Consider the following 19,090-nt stretch of genomic DNA (forward strand, 5'->3'; position numbering starts at 1 on the left):
TTGAAGAGTTGAGGTCGTTTTAATAGAGATGTTATGTGTCCCGATATCGACCGGATACACTACGATATTATACGAGGTTTCTACCGGTCTGGAATATTACAAATTTTTGAAAAGTACTGATTTAATTTATATTATATTTATATTTATATCGTTATAATATACGATTTATAACTTTAATTGAGGGAACGATATAAAACAAAATTCTAACAAGTAGTACCTCTGTACCTAACTCCCTATTTAATTATTTTCCGTTGACCGTATATTAACAGTTTTTTTAATGAACAATAACGAAGCAAAATTGTTCATTATGAGTCCCATTAATGCATGATTTTTCAATTGGTTTATTTAATGTATTTTCTTTAATGATACGCTCGTAGAAGTTCTATCTTTTTTTAACTGTATTAACAGACAGAAAGAGGCGTACTTTAATGACCGTTAGGTTAGTTCTCCATCCGCCATTTCCGACAATGCTACTGTCAATGTCAGTTATCATACAGGTTTTGTTGTCATTGTCAGTGGCGTGTATACAACTGACAATTATGAGGTAAATATTAAATAACTTTTTAGGATTACAAACATTTATTATATAATACAGTCGGCGGAAAATTGTTGTAACCAACTCTTATATTAATAAGCGATTAAAAAATCGCAATTATTAACGCGTTTACTATCGTTTACGCGTTGAAACCCCTTTAGATATTAATCGCATTCATTAATACACTAGTTGGTTAAATAACTATAAAAACTATAACTTCAACGCATTCTGATGCGCTACATCTAATAGCCCATACGTTTTCCTAAGAAAAGTTTGTGTGGATTTCTTTTCATTTTGCATAGTTTTGGACATACCGTCATTTTTTATAAGCGAATGCATAATGAAAAAAAAATGTAACCTGTCGAGATTATTTTAAAATTGGAAAAGGTGAAACGCGATATTATTTTAAAAAAATTGAAAAAACTAAATGATTACTTCAAAATAGTGAACAAGCATGCCAAATTTCATATGATATTTTTGGGGCGCATGTTTAGGACCCGCTAGCTCCGATAGGGGGTACTTATTCACCATAGTTTATAACGGTTGTTCAATAATTGTTATGGTCGTAGTTGGGCTGTGTTTCTCTCTTTTTAGCATGAATGTAGGGCCGTTGATAAGTTCGTAAACGTCTGTATTGACATTATTTCTTTACTAGTACAATAATAAAAATCTATTTTTGTACTAGTGACAAAATGGAATCTTTCTACGCCAACAGTAGAGGTCAATAATAAGCTAAAAAAGTTTTAAAATTAATTAGACATGTTTGTAATAGCATATTATTCAAATAGCACGAAATAATAGTAATTACTCACGAAGCTAAAGGTTGCGACACGAGCCGAAAGCGAGTGTTGTAATTGTAAATCTTCGAATGACTGATAGCCATCACATGTAAGTATAATACTGATACTTTTTTCGACTCTCTTTTAGATTGATTTTATAATACGAAAAAAAAATAAGGCCGGTATTACCCAACTTCTTAAGTCATTTACAGGGTGGTTCAGTTTCCATAGCGGAAACTTCAGGGCGCGATAGACAATCAGAAAATAATATGAGTTTGCATTATAAACTATATTCGAGAAAAGCTTTGTTAAGAAAATACAGGGTGTTGAAGGTTGAAAGTGATTTTTTGTTCTATGAAAAAGCAGTGGCGTATTATTTTTTTCTATAAAAACATCCATTGACGTGTTCGTACGGACGCCACTGACTAAATAAAAAATTGTGTTTTTATTGCAAAATGTGCTTCCCTCGTTAGCACTTATCGCCTGCAAAAAATCGTTTAAATATCCACATCCGTTTCTCAACAACTAATAAATTTTTTTTTTTAAGCCAAACTTAAATAGCCTGTATTTCCTTAACGAAGCTTTCTCGAATATGCAAACGTGTAATAATGCAAACTCATATTGGTATTTCGATTCTCTATCCCGCCCTAAAGTTTCCGCCATGGAAACTGGACCACCGTTGTATAGTTCGTAATCATAAATTTATTTTTTTATAAAAATCGTGCAAAAAGTTCTCTTTTTGTACTAGTGCAACAAGTCTTTTTGAACTACAAAAATCGCACGTCTAATAGGTACCTGCAGGTAGGAGAAATTCCTGTAAAGTCAGACATTTCATATATTAAAATTCACAACTAATGTACTTTTGTCATCAAACAAGTCGATTTATAAAAAATTTGCAAAACCACATGCAAAAAGTCCTTTTTGCACTTACGTGTTGTTAACTCGACCTTTGGTCCTCGTCTAACAATTTTCACAGTTTTCACTATTAATTAACCTTTTGGCAGATGCAGGGTCTTCATTTTCCAGTAAATGGCCTATCTGGACTGTTACTGATTTCATTCTTCTCAGGACAATATTGTGTAACAAAGACGATCTCATGGAACATCTTGCTTTACCTTACCAGAAAGAGTGAGAGTGTTATATCTTGGTTTTTCACCACTTGCACATGTAAAACAACTATAGTGTTAATTACTCATTTTAAAATAATTTAGCATATCACAAACATAACAGCATGCAGTTCTCAAGTTGTGATCTGGCCCCAGGTGTGAACCAATTTGCATCAATAACCAAAAACCAAAACAATTATAGTTCTATCACAAACAGTAATCATTACCAATGCCGGGCTTAATAGAAGTAATTCAGAGTGGCTAGCTATGACTTAACTAGTTAGTAACTATAATGCTAAGTACTTGTACTAATATACCTATACTAATATATCAGTAGAACAATTAGATGACGAACCATATTTTGTGATTTTTTATTTTTGTATGGTTATGTTATGATTTTGACTGTTTGAAGTTAGGTTATATCCAGTAACTTCCAATTTGCTATTTATTGCATTTATTCTCTTTCTCTTCTTAATAGGCATTTTTAGTTTTTTGGTCTGTAATGTAGTTAATAGTTCCTTCTAAAAAAATATTAACATTGAAACATCAATATCTCAAAAACCGTTGCTAATTATGTTTTGCGAGAAATTTAAAGACTTATAATATACGGGGCCAGAAAAAAATCAAGTGTGATATCATTACTATTACGTTGAATCCCCTTGTATATACCGATTCTACATCAAAATCCGCAACAAAAAAATAATAATAAACAGCGTGTTCAAGCACATTTTGAAAAATTATACCTTGATTTTTAAACGTTTGTGATACCTATCTACAGTGTGACCCATTAGAATGGAAACACCCCTATAAAATTTTAGGTTATTAACCGATTTCAATGATTTTTTTTTTAAATAATTAGGAATGAAATATTATTTCAGTTTTCAGGTCATATTACGATACTTTTGCTTGATAGAAAATGGAGAATTTTTATTAGCGATTTTTTTATTGAAAAAAATTACTACGCACTGGATCTATAGTGCTTTCAAATAGCTGTGACCAAAATTAAAAAAATAATTTTTATTTATTTATTTTTTTATAAATTTTTTTTTTTATTAAATAATCAATAATAATTAATAATAAACCAGTAAATAATAAAACCATTTCTATGGCAACAGTTGATGCAGGGTGTTCTTTTGTGACCGTTAGCTTAGAGGATTTTTGAATTTTAATTTGTCATAACTTTGTTATTTATGAATGGATTTTTATGAAATTTTGGTCACAGCTATTTGAAAGCACTATAGATCCAGTGGCGTAGTAATTTTTTCAATAAAAAAATCGCTAATAAAAATTCTCCATTTTCTATCAGAAAAAGTATCGTAATATGACCTGAAAACTGAAATAAATATTTAAAATTTTTTTCCCGTAATAGACATTTCATTCCTAATTATTCAAAAAAAAAAATCATTGAAATCGGTTAATAACCTAAAATTTTATAGGGGTGTTTCCATTCTAAATGGGTCACACTGTATAAACAGCGTAGTGCACTCAGTGCGGCAGTACGCATGCAAACAATCGATCATCCGGTCGATATCGGGACCACATCTCTATTAAAGCAACCTCAACTCTTCAACGTCTATCGTACAGATTCCTACTATTTCTACTTCCAAACTCCGCCACATGCAACATGCAGCAGCACGTATTTTTTACAATAGATTGCGCGAACGAACGTAAAAATGTGGTACTCGTAGTTAATGTATTGTATTAATTCAACCAACGTTTGCAATTGTTTATTTTGAACATCGTTTGTATTTTTTAAACGAATGTTTAAAATCATCGAACCCAAAAATTGACTGAATTTTTACAATTATTTCATTTTAAGCTGTGGTTGAAATATTTAAAGTAACGTAATAACTAAAGGATCGCCAAATTACCATGATTTTTTACACTCGTTTGTCTGAAGGGAAAGTGAAAGTAACGTTTTAATTCAACAAACGCTAAAATTAAGCATTGTTTTTATTTGGTGGTATTAAATATGTACAAGATTTTTAAACTAACGCAGGAATTGACATTTATTTTCAAACCACGTTTTAAAATGTATCGCCGAAATTTCTATTGTTTGAACAATACATTATTTCTGCGTTACATTAAGAGCAAAACGGCGTTCCATAGATATCCCAAAACTAAAAGCATCTTTTCATTGCCACTTTTCTTAGCTATTCGATGATGGATTCAATTTGCCACACGACGTTTCGTTTTCTGTCAGTCATCATCAACTTTCTTTTTTCTTATGGGCGCCATATTGGATTTTTAGCCCACCAAATAGTACGTTTTATTCTGATTTTAGTGATGTATAATAACTTATGATTTGCTTCATAAATAACAAAATAATTCAATAAAAACTATTTTTACTTTAGTTATTGGCTTTGAGTTAATGGGCCGTTTTAAAAAAATGTCATTGTTTGACAGTACTTGTCAAACACGATAATTCGGACGATCATTAGAGCGTCAATCATAGTTAAAAATGTATCTAGAAAAGAAAACCCCCGCAGAAAATGTTATTATTATACAAGCATTGCTGAACTATTTAGGTTAATCAGAAAAAGAGATTTGTTAGCATTATCTCTAACTTAAAAGGCTTATTTATGTTTCCAAGAGAAAGATCATCATTTTAGGAACTTAATTTTTTGCCAAATTTCAATTTTTTATAATGTTAAGTGCAAGTTTATAGTTATTTATTTTGGAAGTGACCAAACCATTTTTTATTCATTCATATTTATTCGAGTGAATAAACCGGTTTAAGTCACGTGTCTTATACAGTATTTTATTAAATTTCGACTTCTTATATTAAAAAAAAAAAACTAAAATTACAGTTCTATTAAATTTGCACCGCGCCCCGTAGATGTAACATTGATGTTTGTTTGTTTACATCTGTAAATAGGCGAATGTCATTCAGAGTGATTTAATAGTTACTTTGCAGCAAGTGACTTAAACCATTTTTTATTCACGAAAAGAACAACTAGGTCCACAAGCGTAGCGAGTGGCCTAAGCTCTTCGGGTGAATAAACCGGTTTAAGTCACGTGTATACCTTTGTGACTAAGTATGTTCAGGCCAATTGCGTGTGACAAGTACTACTACCAAGTATCTTCATAAAACGTTTCATTAACTCAAAGCTAACTAAGGTAAAATCTCTAAAAGCTCTAATGATCGTCCGAATTATCGTGTTTGACAAGTACTGTCAAATAATGACATTTTATGAAACGGCCCATTAACTCAAAGCCAATAACTAAAGTAAAAATAGTTTTTATTGAATTATTTTGTTATTTATGAAGCAAATCATAAGTTATTATACATCACTAAAATCAGAATAAAACGTACTATTTGGTGGGCTAAAAATCCAATATGGCGCCCATAAGAAAAAAGAAAGTTGATGATGGCTGCCAAAAAAACGAAACGTTGTGTGGCAAATTTGAATCCATCATCGAATAGCTGAGAAAAAGTGGCAATGAAAAGGTGCTTTTAGTTTTGGAATATCTCTTCAAATAAGATTAGAAATAAATAAAAACAAAAAATCAAATTTTCAGTTTTTTTCGGATATCTTCGGAAGTACTCGGAAATCGAAATTTTTAAAACTGCATTTGGTTGAGCTTTACATTGCGCAACTTTGCCCCAATTTAAACTTTCTCGTATCTCCTATAGTTTCCGAGATCCCAATGGTGAGGGTCGAATTTGAATTACCCTGTATACTTGTAATTTTTTCAATACCGTAGATTTGACCATTAAGACGCAAAACAGAACTAAAATTCGGAAATTTTAAATCTCGCGCCAAGCGGTCGCGATAACATACTTTATCAGTAGCCACAGCCCAAAAATCTGGTAAGTTGCACTTATAACCTCATTCAATGTCTCTACTCAACTTATTTACTTTGTAGCAAAACTCTTTAAGAAAACACTGGTTTTGCTTGCAAATATTCAATGAGGATGACCGATTCAGTTATCTCAAGCGTCTTCATAACCCTTTAAACAATTTAAAGTGATATCGACTACAAAGGCCTGCAGATGTTTGAAGATAAGTTGCTTTACTATACAGGAACCACAAATAAGGGCAAATACCTTCCCTCAAAAGTGATGCAATTTAGTGTGCTATGTGACGCTAGTTTTATTGTATCTTTCTGTTTGTAGTGTTGTCAACACACCATAGTGTTTAAGTGGTTTTTTTATTGTAGTTAATAAAAAGGCATTTTTTATTTATTAACTGATCATCAATGTTTTTTACTTAGTTCTACAGGGTGAGGTAAGTACTGATATTTAATTAGCTCTATTAGTTAACTTGAACATCATCTACTTGAAACATCTACTAACCAAAAATAAATTAACCAAAACTCGAGTTCACATTTGATTGGTAAAGGTATGTCCTGTGAAATGGTGTATTAAATTAGAAGCAAGTTGTTTCTCTTTAGAGACTTTCAATCACTACATTTTACCTACCTTTGCTAATTTGGAACTCTATTACACTATTATCCAAACAAAAATTAGGTTACTAAGACAAAGTTGTTTTTAGCATAGCTTGTATGGTATGGTTCATACCATACAAGGTATGGTTCACCCACTCACACTCAATCTGTGGAACAATCACTGTTTATGTGTTTTGCCAGTTCTGTTCTGTTCTGTCCAGTTTTCTTTGCCACCTATTGTACTGAAGCTTTTCGCTTGAAGAAAATGTATACTGTACCTTGAACTGTGAATAAATAATTAATACAAACATTCAGTGTACAAAGCTTTATTTGGAACAATTGAGTGTGTGGAAAAAATAACACGATTATAATGTTAATAAACCTAGAATAGAACAGCTCATTTAGATAGCTCAATTGAAAAGTTGGTTTTTCGATAATACCTTCCCTTATAAAAAAACTTTTGTCACCTGACTGATAATTTGACTGTGTAAGTCCATATTATATTCCTAGAAGGGGTTTCTAAGAGGTTTTATAGCCAGTTTAAGATTCTTCACGTTTCAGTCAGATCAAATTCAAAGTTTCAAAGCTATTTTCGGTTGATAAGCTGTCTTTAGAAAAGGAGGCTTTTATTAACGTCGTATATTAATTATTATATATATTATAAACGTCAGTCATCAGATGCGTAGAACTAGACCGATAGTTTCATCGGCGCATCGCGCTAAGCCGAGGGAACAATCAACAACTGACCAAGAATGTTCCTCGTCATCTACGACCGATGAAGATAAGATTAAATTAATTGAAGATGAACTAGTGATTATCGGTATGACAAGGGTGCTTGTCGGATCGTTACGAATAGGACAACAAGTATATGCTTTGACGAAGGACTATTTGCCAGAAGAATCAAAACTAGCAGAAAATCCTGATGCTTTTGTTGCAACTAATAGAAGTGTCAGCACATTTACAATAAAAAAAACTATATATTTTGGTTAGAAAGGACATGATTGAGACGGATTGGGTGCCTACTGGAAAAAATTGTGGTATTGACGGCGTCCTCACTGGCGTAAATCGAACCGCGACATTATCTACTCAATTAAATGTAGTGCCGTTGGTTGAGCAGCAGATTCTGCTCCCCGTTGTGCGCTATGCAATTGAACCAGTTGATCCAAAAGATCTACCAGTTTTACGCCATGGCCTAAAAAAGGGTTAAGCCAGACGGACTCCGGCATACAAGTAATGATTCAGGAAACGGGTGATTTAATTCTTCTTACAGCTGGAGATGTTCACTTAGAAAAGTGTATCAAAGATCTAAAAATGAAATTTGCCAAAGTTAAATTCAATGTGTCACCACCTATGATCGCATTAAGAGAAACAGTTCTTAATAAATGTTTTGAGTATATGAAAGATAAACGCCTCCAAACCGAACAAATCGTCATGTCTGTAAAAGTGGTTTCATTACCTTCACCACTGGCAGAAATAATCAGTAAGAACCACGAATTGCTTACTACCATTGAAGAATATGAACAATATGGCTTTATTGATTTAATGAAACGTTATTGTTTACTTAACATGGTAACTAAAGCACCACCCCCGAAACCAAAAGTGTTTAAAAGCCAACGGACAAATAAAGCTATAGAACAGCTAAAATCTCAACTTAAGACGGCCTTGTGAGGACGTAGGAACCGGATGGGCAACCCTTTACGATAAAATCTGGAGCGTGGGTAAAATGTTCGGATGGCCCCAACTTGCTTCTCAACAATACAAATAATTATTCCCAAAATATTTCTGGAACTGAACATGACGGCACCGAAGTTGCTTATTGGATCAGCAGTTTCGAAATGCTTTCCAAACTTTCCTAAAGGCTGGACCCATATGTAGCGAACCCCTGACAACTGCGCTGTGATAGTCGACAATTTAGAATGGGTTGGAAATCTATGTTTGGAGGGAGTTAGCCCCCAGTTGATTGCTGCTGAAGAAGGAGCTGCTTACAATACTTTTTAACGATGCTTTCCTGGCTACAGAAGTGCGACTAATGGAACCCAGTTTCACCACTAGTATCCGAGTAGTTCCAGCTATTTTGGGTTAACTTTTTGCGTTTCCGTTTTTGGGGTGGTACAGAAATACTTTTAATATTCATAATGTATACAAGTACTTCCTGGTATCCAAGTAAATTTTCTAGGCATTATTAGGTATTCTTTTAGCCTTTGTATTTTGTTTATATAAATGAAAAAAAATCCATACATTTTAGCCATATTTAAAACTGTCGTGGGTGAACATTAGATTGGACTTATTTTACCTGTTGTGTATATTTGCCAAAAACGAATTTTAAATATGGCCAAGAACAGTTTAACTTTATCTTACAACTTTTATTTATCTTACTACTCAACTTTAACTATTTACTTGACTGCATTTTAGGCTAAAGTATTTATCTACCGATCTAGGTACAGCACAGTGAATTTTCCGGCACTGTTTGCTAGGTCAGCAAGTTGAAAGTGATCCACAAGCAGAGGTATCAACTTAACAGATCATAAGATCGCTTTAACATTGCTGAAGTTGAATACAGCGTAATGTTTTTAAAGTGTTTTTTTAATAATGAAGTCCTAGAAGCTGTGGTTAGATTTTAAACCATTTAAATGACTTACGGTGTATTCGTACCAAAGTATGCTACAAATGAGATTTACTTTGATTGAGGAAAATACATAAACGACGTTAAGCCTAAAAAAGATTTTGGCATACCTGCTAGATTTTTTGTGTTTAATTAACTCATCTAAAATGCATCTCTTTGTAGCATATTAGGAGTTTTAAACTTCATTCTAATTAAAACAATATCGTGGCACTTTGTAACACATGCACCCTGCATGGTCGTATACTAACTACTACACTACTAATTGCGCTACGAAAACTGGACGAAAATTATCTATCTTATTTCGTGATTAAATAGATATAAATATTCAATCAGATTTAAATAGACTTCTGGTAATCACATATAAACGAATTGCTGGGGCGAATTGCTAAAGGTCTGCCTGTACGTTTAATGTCTACGCACATAATTCCGTATACGCGTATGCCAGGCACGCTAGCATAAGTTGGTTGGTCGTGGGACATTCGACTCTGCAAAAAATGTTTTTTGAACCATCTAGTATAGTAACATTTTTAAACTATGCAACTTGACCAACTTTTCTATTCAATCCTCCCATAAACTGATAGGAGACACCAAATTTTAAAATGTTTTTTGTTTTGCTCAAACAAGCTGAGACACCCAGTATAGTTTCTATACTAACCTAACGTACTGCTGTCTGGACATCTGCAGATAACATAAGTAATGCGATTTTCCAGTCCTAATGTTTTGAAGGGCCAGAAGGGATCAATCCCTTGGTGCTCTGCATATCCTCATTTCGCTGATTGGTTCACAAGTTTTTACCAGCGTTTTTACAAATTGATGATAAGGCTGAAGAAGAGTGCAAGAAGCTTAAGACAGAAGTGAAACCGGCTCTGATTACAATTAACATGGAAAATATTATCGTATATATCAGCGTTTGCTCTTTAGCTATTTTTTATGACAGTACTTTTATTCGACAGGCACCAGATAATTATTGCAAACTTTTACAACCTGCCAAGTAATGATGGATAGGATTCTTATCGGGAAATGCGTATGGGTTGTTTAGTGGAGTTGTAAAAGTACTTTACGGCCTGCTTACCCTCGATCTTTTATTAATGCTTAGCTCGGTGGTATGAAGGTCGTCTGAGTTCAAAGATGCTGACCATGGATTCCGGTATCTCGATGGACAAGCGCATAATGGTTGAGTCCAGTTCAGTCTCACGTACACTGCATTACACACCTAAAATATTGTGATTAACACATTAGAGGTTGTCCTGAAAGTGAAAAGTGGAGAATAGACAAGTTTGGTGTATAAGGATTGATATTTTTTAGTTGAAACTAGTTGTCGATAGGACATCTTGTATATTGTGCACCAAAATTTGATATATTTTTCAGTTTTTTCCATGATGTGTAACACATATGCGTATCAAAAGATTACCAAGTTGATTACCATGTCAAATCGTTTGGCTTGTTAATCCAGCTTAAACACAAATTGGTGAATGTTATCAACATGTTACTTATCAGCATCATTTTGGTGCATATGTTATCACAAACAACTTTTTTTTCTCATTAAGTTTACCTGTTAAATTGCGCACTCTGGCAACAGGTAAATGTGTCGGCAACTACTGAAACAAAAAAAAAACGTTATCACTTCTTGATATGACATTTTAAAAATATACCAAGTTAGCAGTATACTGCATTAAACGTATTTATTGCAAGTGTCGAGAGAAATACATTGCCATTATATGTATTCAATTTATGGAACATTTTCTTCTATTGGCGGGTGTTATTTATTGGTTTAAGATAGCACAGTAAATGGAAACACAATTTAAAGCTTCCGCTAAAACCGTTTCGTGTCTGCACGTGTCAGTAAAAGGTTTATTTAAGTTCTTGACGGTCTGCAGGTTGCTAGAACATTGCTTATTACCAGTTAATCATATTGATAGTTGTTTAGCATAGTTCCTATTAGGAATTTAAATTTGAATTAAAGCTCAAAAGCTTATTATGAACGAGGGTTCCTTCCAATTTTATTTTGTGGGGTTCATTAGACCCTACCAGACCAAACTCGAAAAAAATGGCAACAGACTAACGGAGGGTTAATCTCGTATGTCCAGGGTGCTCTTGGACACCTGGTATGTCGTACAGAAACCAATAAAAATAATTAAGTAATTTGACAAAATGTAAGAACTTCATCGCTTCGTTTTTTTCGTCGTCTTTTAAAATTACAGTTCATTTACGAAACACCAGAGCTAATTAAACTAGAAAAATAATTTATGGACCGTCAAATTAATAATATTGATCCTCTTACTTGTACCAATAATAACTGAATGTAACTATTAATTTGGAACTACATTTTACAATTATAACAACCAAACCTTCGTAAGGTATCCAAAAAACTTACTGGAAAAAAATAATGTATTTGAGTTTGACGGATCACTGTCAAACAATAATAAAAGAATGTGACATTCTATCATACCCAACTTGTTCTTTGAAAGCATGGTTTGACATTTGAATGATATTTAGCCAAATATATAAAACTCCAAGTATTTCTTTTATGCCACTGATTTTAAAAAACCTACCAGTGTGCGACGTCCGGATTTTGATCATCTGTTTTCTCTTTGAACTTTTTATACGGGTTACAAAAACAGAAATAAAAAATATTTGGATTCGGAAGAGAACTATCGAGTGCGACTTTTTCGTAAGTTTTGGTTACTCGATATGCGGCGACGTCGCAATTTCGATCTTCTTCGTCGACGTACGATGGGCGCGACTCTTTGAGCCATGTGCCGATACGGTTACTTGTTTCTTTGACGAGAGCTGCTTACACGACCTACCTTAAACGTTTTTTCTCATGTCTCGCAGAAAAGAAAAGTTAAAAACGGATTTCTTGTCACCCCGTTTTGTGTTAGTGTCGTCTTCGTGTCCCAATTTGTTCGCATTGTCGGCCGAATTTGTTTGGTTGTTCTCCGACATTTAACGATAAAGCAAAAACCACGGTTTAACTTTGAAAAATTTGGAATCACAACAAAACATAACATGATGATGGTGATCTGGGTTTACTCTAACTTGCAAAAACATCTTTTTAATATCACAAGTCAAAACATATTAAAACAACGAAATCTACATGAAATATCCACTAATTTCGAATGCACTGTGTAGCCTTTTAAAACCACATCGTTAAGTAAAAAACACAAAGATGTTTTCATGCTAACATCAAGCACCACCCTTAACTTTGTAGAAACACTTGGATTATTAATTACGCAATAATGGGGAATAAAATACTTCTTCGGTAAATGTTAATTTTTAAAGGTCAGGGAGACTTCTTCCGCATACCGGTTTTGGATATACTTTAATGTAAAGGCTTTATAGTCCGCCAACAATACTTTGTTGGATGAAAAACTTCTCTGGAGATTTAGATGTCGTTTGTACGCTTTGTTAATAGGTTCTCCTAGCTGTAAGTAATCATTTGGATTACTGAAGGGTAAGCCGACCTGAAAATGACCCTCTGGTAACGTAATTGTTGTTCTTTTAAATATATTTTCCACAGTTTCCTCTTTAGGCGAGTTTTAAATTTCAAATTTTCACACTTTTTTGTTTCCCAAAACTTGACTAGAATATTTTCCAATTTTGGCTTTGGAACCACCTAGGCTGATAGGGAAACCTGAATTGTATATTTAGAGAATCAGACACCGCAAAATCAGACTCGGCCAATTTACCTCCTTAGCACTTACCCATGAGCTGTATTCACCATAGTAGGTAAACCGACTCCTAATTTAATTGAACCAGGTAAGCTAAACAGTAATCATAAAACCATTCGAAACGAGTTACATTTTTCTTAAGTAAACACGATAATGTATAGAATATGCTGCATCTGATGCGTATACGTATAGAAACTAATGTAGCATTGTATTGCTTTCAAGAATAAAGTACGATAGAATATTACACAGCCATACCAGATAAACTGGACACAAAGTTATATACGGTAAACAACTATTAAAATAAATAGATCGGGCAGCTTGATCGACCATATAAAACCAAACTGAATAATTTCGTTTAGATACATTTGGAAACGATAAACTATTACCTTATTAAACCGGACATTCTATCCGAAATTCGAGATTCAGAAAACTGATAAAATACGATAAATATTTTGGCACAAGAAGTGATTTCTAGATCACTTCGCGGAAATCATTAAAGATGCTTCAGCAGTGAAATGCACTTAACTTTATTGGAGTATTGCCTAACCTTCCAGACATGTGGTGGTTAGGAGACAGAATATTAACTTGAAACGAGATCTTGAATTCATTATGTTAATCGGGACTTTTACTGTTCATGAAAGTGATATAAGAATAGTATCCAGCTAAAGTCTAGACATAGGCAATTATTGGTCCGCATAAATAACAACTGCAAGATAGCCTCGGGTTTGAATTCTGAAATAATGTATTATGCATTCCAATTACTCATTTAAGAACGTACTTCATTTACCTTGAGGGTTTATGCAGAAACAAACATACATACAACCAACATACAAAAAGTGAAAAAAAGAAACCAATCACTAAATGTGATGAACTTGAAAAATCCATTTTTGTACAAGGTGCAACATAAGGCCAGAAACAACAAAACAAAAGAATGGTGAAGAGTGTGCAGAAAGCATTTCCTACATTTCTTAAATTATGGCAGAAATTGTTGAATACATTTCCCGACACCCCCACAAAGTTGATTCTTTAAATTTTTATAGATTTATTATGTGATAAATATTTACTTTTTAGAAGGCTATAACGCTGGTAAAAACTTGTGAACCAACCAGCGACATGAGGATATGCAGAGCACCAAGGGATTGTTCCCTTCTGGCCCTTTAAAATATTAGGACTGGAAAATCGCATTACTTGGTTATCTGCAGATGTCCAGACAGCAGTACGTTAGGTTAGGTTAGGTTAGGTTAGGTTAGATTTGGTGTCTCATATCAGTTCATGGGAGGCTTGAATAGAAAAGTTAGTCAAGTTGCATAGTTTAAAAATTATAGTATACTAGATGGTACAAAAAACATTTTTTGTAGAGGGTCCAAAGTCCCACGACTAACCAACTTATGCTAGCGTACCTGGCATACGCGTATACGGAATGATGTGCGTAGACATTAAACGTAGAGGCAGACCTTTGAGAACTACACGGAGTTTGGACCTTCCCCCATTCCCCTGGCAAAAAGCCCGAGAACTTGCAGAATCAGCATTATGGGATTAATCGAATTCAGTATATGCAAAAGCAATTAGTTTATATGTGATTACAAGAAGTCTATCTAAATCTGATTGAATATTTATATCTAATCACGAAAGCTATTTATTAAGTTCGTTTAAGATAATTTTCGTCCAGTTTTCATAGCGCTATTAGTAGAATAGTAGTTAGTATACGAGCATGCAGGGTGCATGTGTTATAAAGTGCCACGATATTGTTTTAATTAGAATGAAATTTAAACTCCTAATATGCTACAAAAGATGCATTTAGAAGAGTTAACTGAAAACAAAAAATCTAGCAGGTATGCTAAAATCTTTCTTAGGCTTAACGTCGTTTATGTATTCTCCTCAATCAAAATAAATCTCAATTGTAGCATACTTTGGTACGAATACACCGTAAGTCATTTAGATGGTTTAAAATCTAACCACAGCTTCTAAGACTTCATTATTAAAAAAAAACTTTAAAAACCCTACCCTGTATTCAACTTTAGTAATGTTAAAGCGATCTTATGATCTGTTAAGTTGATACCTCTGCTTGTTGATAATTCAACTTGCTGACCTAGCAAATAGTGCTGGAAAATTCACTGTGCTGTACCTAGATCGGTAGATAAATACTTTAGCCTAAAATGCAGTCAAGTAAGTAGTTAAACGTTGTAATATAAAAGTTGTAAGATAAAAGTTAAACTGTTCTTGGCCATATTTAAAATTCGTTTTTGGCAAATATATACAACAGGTAAAATAAGTCCAATCTAATGTTCACCCGCGACAGTTTTAAATATGGCTAAAATGTATGGATTTTTTTTCATTTATATAAACAAAATACAAAGGCTAAAGGAATACCTAATAATGCCTAGAAAATTTACTTGGATACCAGGAAGTACTTGTATACATTATGAATATTAAAAGTATTTCTGTACCACCCAAAAACGGAAACGCAAAAAGTTACCCAAAATAGCTGGAACTACTCGGATACTAGTGGTGAAACTGGGTTCCATTAGTCGCACTTCTGTAGCGAGGAAAGCATCGTTAAAAGTATTGTAAGCAGCTCCTCCTTCAGCAGCAATCAACTGGGGGCTAACTCCTCCAAACATAGATTTCCAACCCATTTTAAATTGTCGACTATCACAGCGCAGTTTGTCAGGGGTTCGCTACATATGGGTCCAGCCTTTAGGAAAGTTTGGAAACCATTTCGAAACTGCTGATCCAATAAGCAATTTCGGTGCGTCATGTTCAGTTCCAGAAATATTTTGGGAATAATTTTTTGTATTGTTGATTGCGATTTCAGCTGTTATATAGCTTTATTTGTCCGTTGGCTTTTAAACACTTTTGGTTTCGGGGGTGGTGCTGTATTTACCATGTTAAGTAAACAATAACGATTCATTAAATCAATAAAGCCATATTGTTCATATTGTTCAATGGTAGTAAACAATTCGTGGTTCTTACTGATTATTTCTGCCAGTGGTGAAGGTAATGAAACCACTTTTACAGATATGACGATTTGTTCGGTTCGGAGGCGTTTATCTTTCCTCGACTCAAAAAAATTATTAAGAACAGTTTCTCTTAATGCGACCATAGGTGGTGACACATTGAATTTAACTTTGGCAAATTTCATTTTTAGATCTTCAATACACTTTTCTAAGTGAACATCTCCAGCTGTAAGAAGAATTAATTCACCCGTTTCCTGAATCATTACTTGTACGCCGGAGTCCGTCTGGCTTAACAGTTTTAAGCCATGGCGTAAAACTGGTAGATGTTTTGGATCAACTGGTTCAATTGCATAGCGCACAACAGGGAGCAGAACCTGATGCTCAACCAGCTGCACTACATTTAATTAAGTAGATAATGTCGCAGTTCGATTTACGCCAGTGTGGACGCCGTCAATACCACAAATTTTTCCAGCAGGCACACAATCCGTTTCAATCATGTCCTTTCCAACCAAAATATATAGTTTTTTTTTATTGTAAATGTACTGACACTTCTATTAGTTGCAACAAACGCATCAGGATTTTCTGCTAGTTTTGATTCTTCTGGCAAATAGTCCTTCGTCAAAGCATATACTTGTTGTCCTATTCGTAACGATCCGACAAACATCCTTGTCAGACCGATAATCACTAGTTCATCTTCAATTAATTTAATCTTATCTTCATCGGTCGTAGATGACGAGGAACATGCTTAGTCAGTTGTTGATTGTACGGTCGGCTTAGCGCGATGAAACTATCGGTCTAGGTTTTCGCACCTGATGACTGACGTAAATAGCCTCCTTTTCCAAAGACAGCTTATCAACCGAAAATAGCTTTGAAACGTAGCAATAGGTTGGACTGTCTATATCAAATCGTTTAAGGTAGGGCATAAAGCTCTACACATTAATTCAAGTAGGTGTCTTAATCTCTTTAGGTAAGGGAATTACATTTAATGTTTGAAGAAATACTTTTTTAGCAAGACGGCTCCAAGTAGACAGAAGTAGTTTCACTTATTGCCTGCCATTGGTCGTGAACAGCATTTCTCGCGTTGGACCCGTTATTTTTAGGGTCTTCAAGATTTTAAAAGTAGATCGGTTTTATCCATCTTGATGGGAACCGTCTGATAGACGTGTAGAATAGTGCGAAGACAAAACTGTGAAAATATGTTTGTCTTTTGTTTTGTCACGGCTCCAGACTTGACGTTTCCTTGAGAGTCCACCCAAAAATCAAAATTCCACATTTTCTTGTTAAGGGTCTCTACTTTCTCATTTTTCACTTTATCTATTATCATGCGGCAAATGTCTTTGGTTGTAAAACGCCATCCATCACATGCACTGGCATAAATAACATTGCCTGTGTCTGGACTGAACAGCAACCCTGAAATTTAGTAAGTGAATATTACTTGTGATTCCAGTAGCTTTAATTAATGGCAGAAGAGAAAACCTGACAAACAATATTTTAAGTTAGGACTAACCGTCATTTATATTTTAATTTACTGCCATTAAAATACAAGAATGTATTGATATACAGCATGATGTAAACTTTTTTTAATAGATAAAAACTTATCAAAGTATTATTTAACATATACCAGGTGTCAAAGAGCACCCTCGACATAGGAGATCAACATGGGAAAACGGTTTTGATTTTTTTGCGCCTGTACGGTTCATTTAATGAAAAAAACGCTTTAGATAAAAGTTGTAGAGCACATTTTCGGCTATATACTTGTAATTTTTTCAATACCGTAGATTTGACCATTAAGACGCAAAACAGAACTAAAATTCGGAAATTTTAAATCTCGCGCCAAGCGGTCGCGATAACAATACTTTATCAGTAGCCACAGCCCAAAAATCTGGTAAGTTGCACTTATAACCTCATTCAATGTCTCTACTCAACTTATTTACTTTGTAGCAAAACTCTTTAAGAAAACACTGGTTTTGCTTGCAAATATTCAATGAGGATGACCGATTCAGTTATCTCAAGCGTCTTCATAACCCTTTAAACAATTTAAAGTGATATCGACTACAAAGGCCTGCAGATGTTTGAAGATAAGTTGCTTTACTATACAGGGACCACAAAAGAGGGCAAATACTTCCCTCAAAAGTGATGCAATTTAGTGTCCTATGTGTCGCTAGTTTTATTGTATCTTTCTGTTTTGTAGTGTTGTCAACACACCATAGTGTTTAAGTGGTTTTTTATTGTATGATGTTAATAAAAAGGCATTTTTTATTTATTAACTGATTATCAATGTTTTTACTTAGTTCTACAGGGTGAGGTAAGTACTGATATTTATTTAGCTCTATTAGTTAACTTGAACATCATTCACCTACAAGGATACTTGTAAAACATCTACTAACCAAAAATAAATTAACCAAAACTCGAGTTCACATTTGATTGGTAAAGTTATGTCCTGTGAAATGGTGTATTAAATTAGAAGCAAGTTGTTTCTCTTTAGAGACTTTCAATCACTACATTTTACCTACCTTTGCTTTGCTGCGGTTTCGTAGCTTTGGATAACATTCTTAATTTTAGTTGATAATGGTATGAATGGTATTTTAAAACATGTTAGTTCTTCGTCTTTTGGTTTACTTTCAACTTTGGTATTATTTTGTTTGTTGAGAATTTTTTTGATTATTGATAGTGGATAATTGTTGTCTAACTCTAGAATTAACAATTTCAAGAAGAGATCAACAAGGTTATTATTATCAGAGAGGTCAAAGTTCAAACCAAGAAAATAGACACCACCATCAAAGAGGATTTACAAAAGGTTTTCATAGGTTTTCTGGAAACAGCGATAATGGTAATCTACATCATAACCCAAATAATAGTTCAGCCAATGCAGCAGAGGAGGCAAATGCAATATATTCGGCTAAATCATGTAAAACCCGCCCTGTAAGTACAAATTTCATTATTGATTCACGGGCAAATAACCATTTTGCTCAAAAAAACCTAGAACTTTACATGTTTAATATCAAAATACTAACACGTTTATATAGA

At 33.8% G+C, this 19,090-nt stretch overlaps 1 pseudogene; it reads left to right on the forward strand.

Annotated features, from left to right (window-relative positions):
• Positions 1 to 14,656, forward strand: part of LOC145739415 (uncharacterized) — a 38,329-nt pseudogene extending 23,673 nt beyond the window's left edge.
• The last annotated feature ends 4,434 nt before the right edge of the window (positions 14,657 to 19,090 follow it).

Source organism: Ips typographus, unplaced genomic scaffold, assembly GCF_016097725.1.
Source record: "Ips typographus isolate SLU unplaced genomic scaffold, UJ_Ityp_2.0 IpsContig124, whole genome shotgun sequence".
Taxonomy (NCBI): domain Eukaryota; kingdom Metazoa; phylum Arthropoda; class Insecta; order Coleoptera; family Curculionidae; genus Ips; species Ips typographus.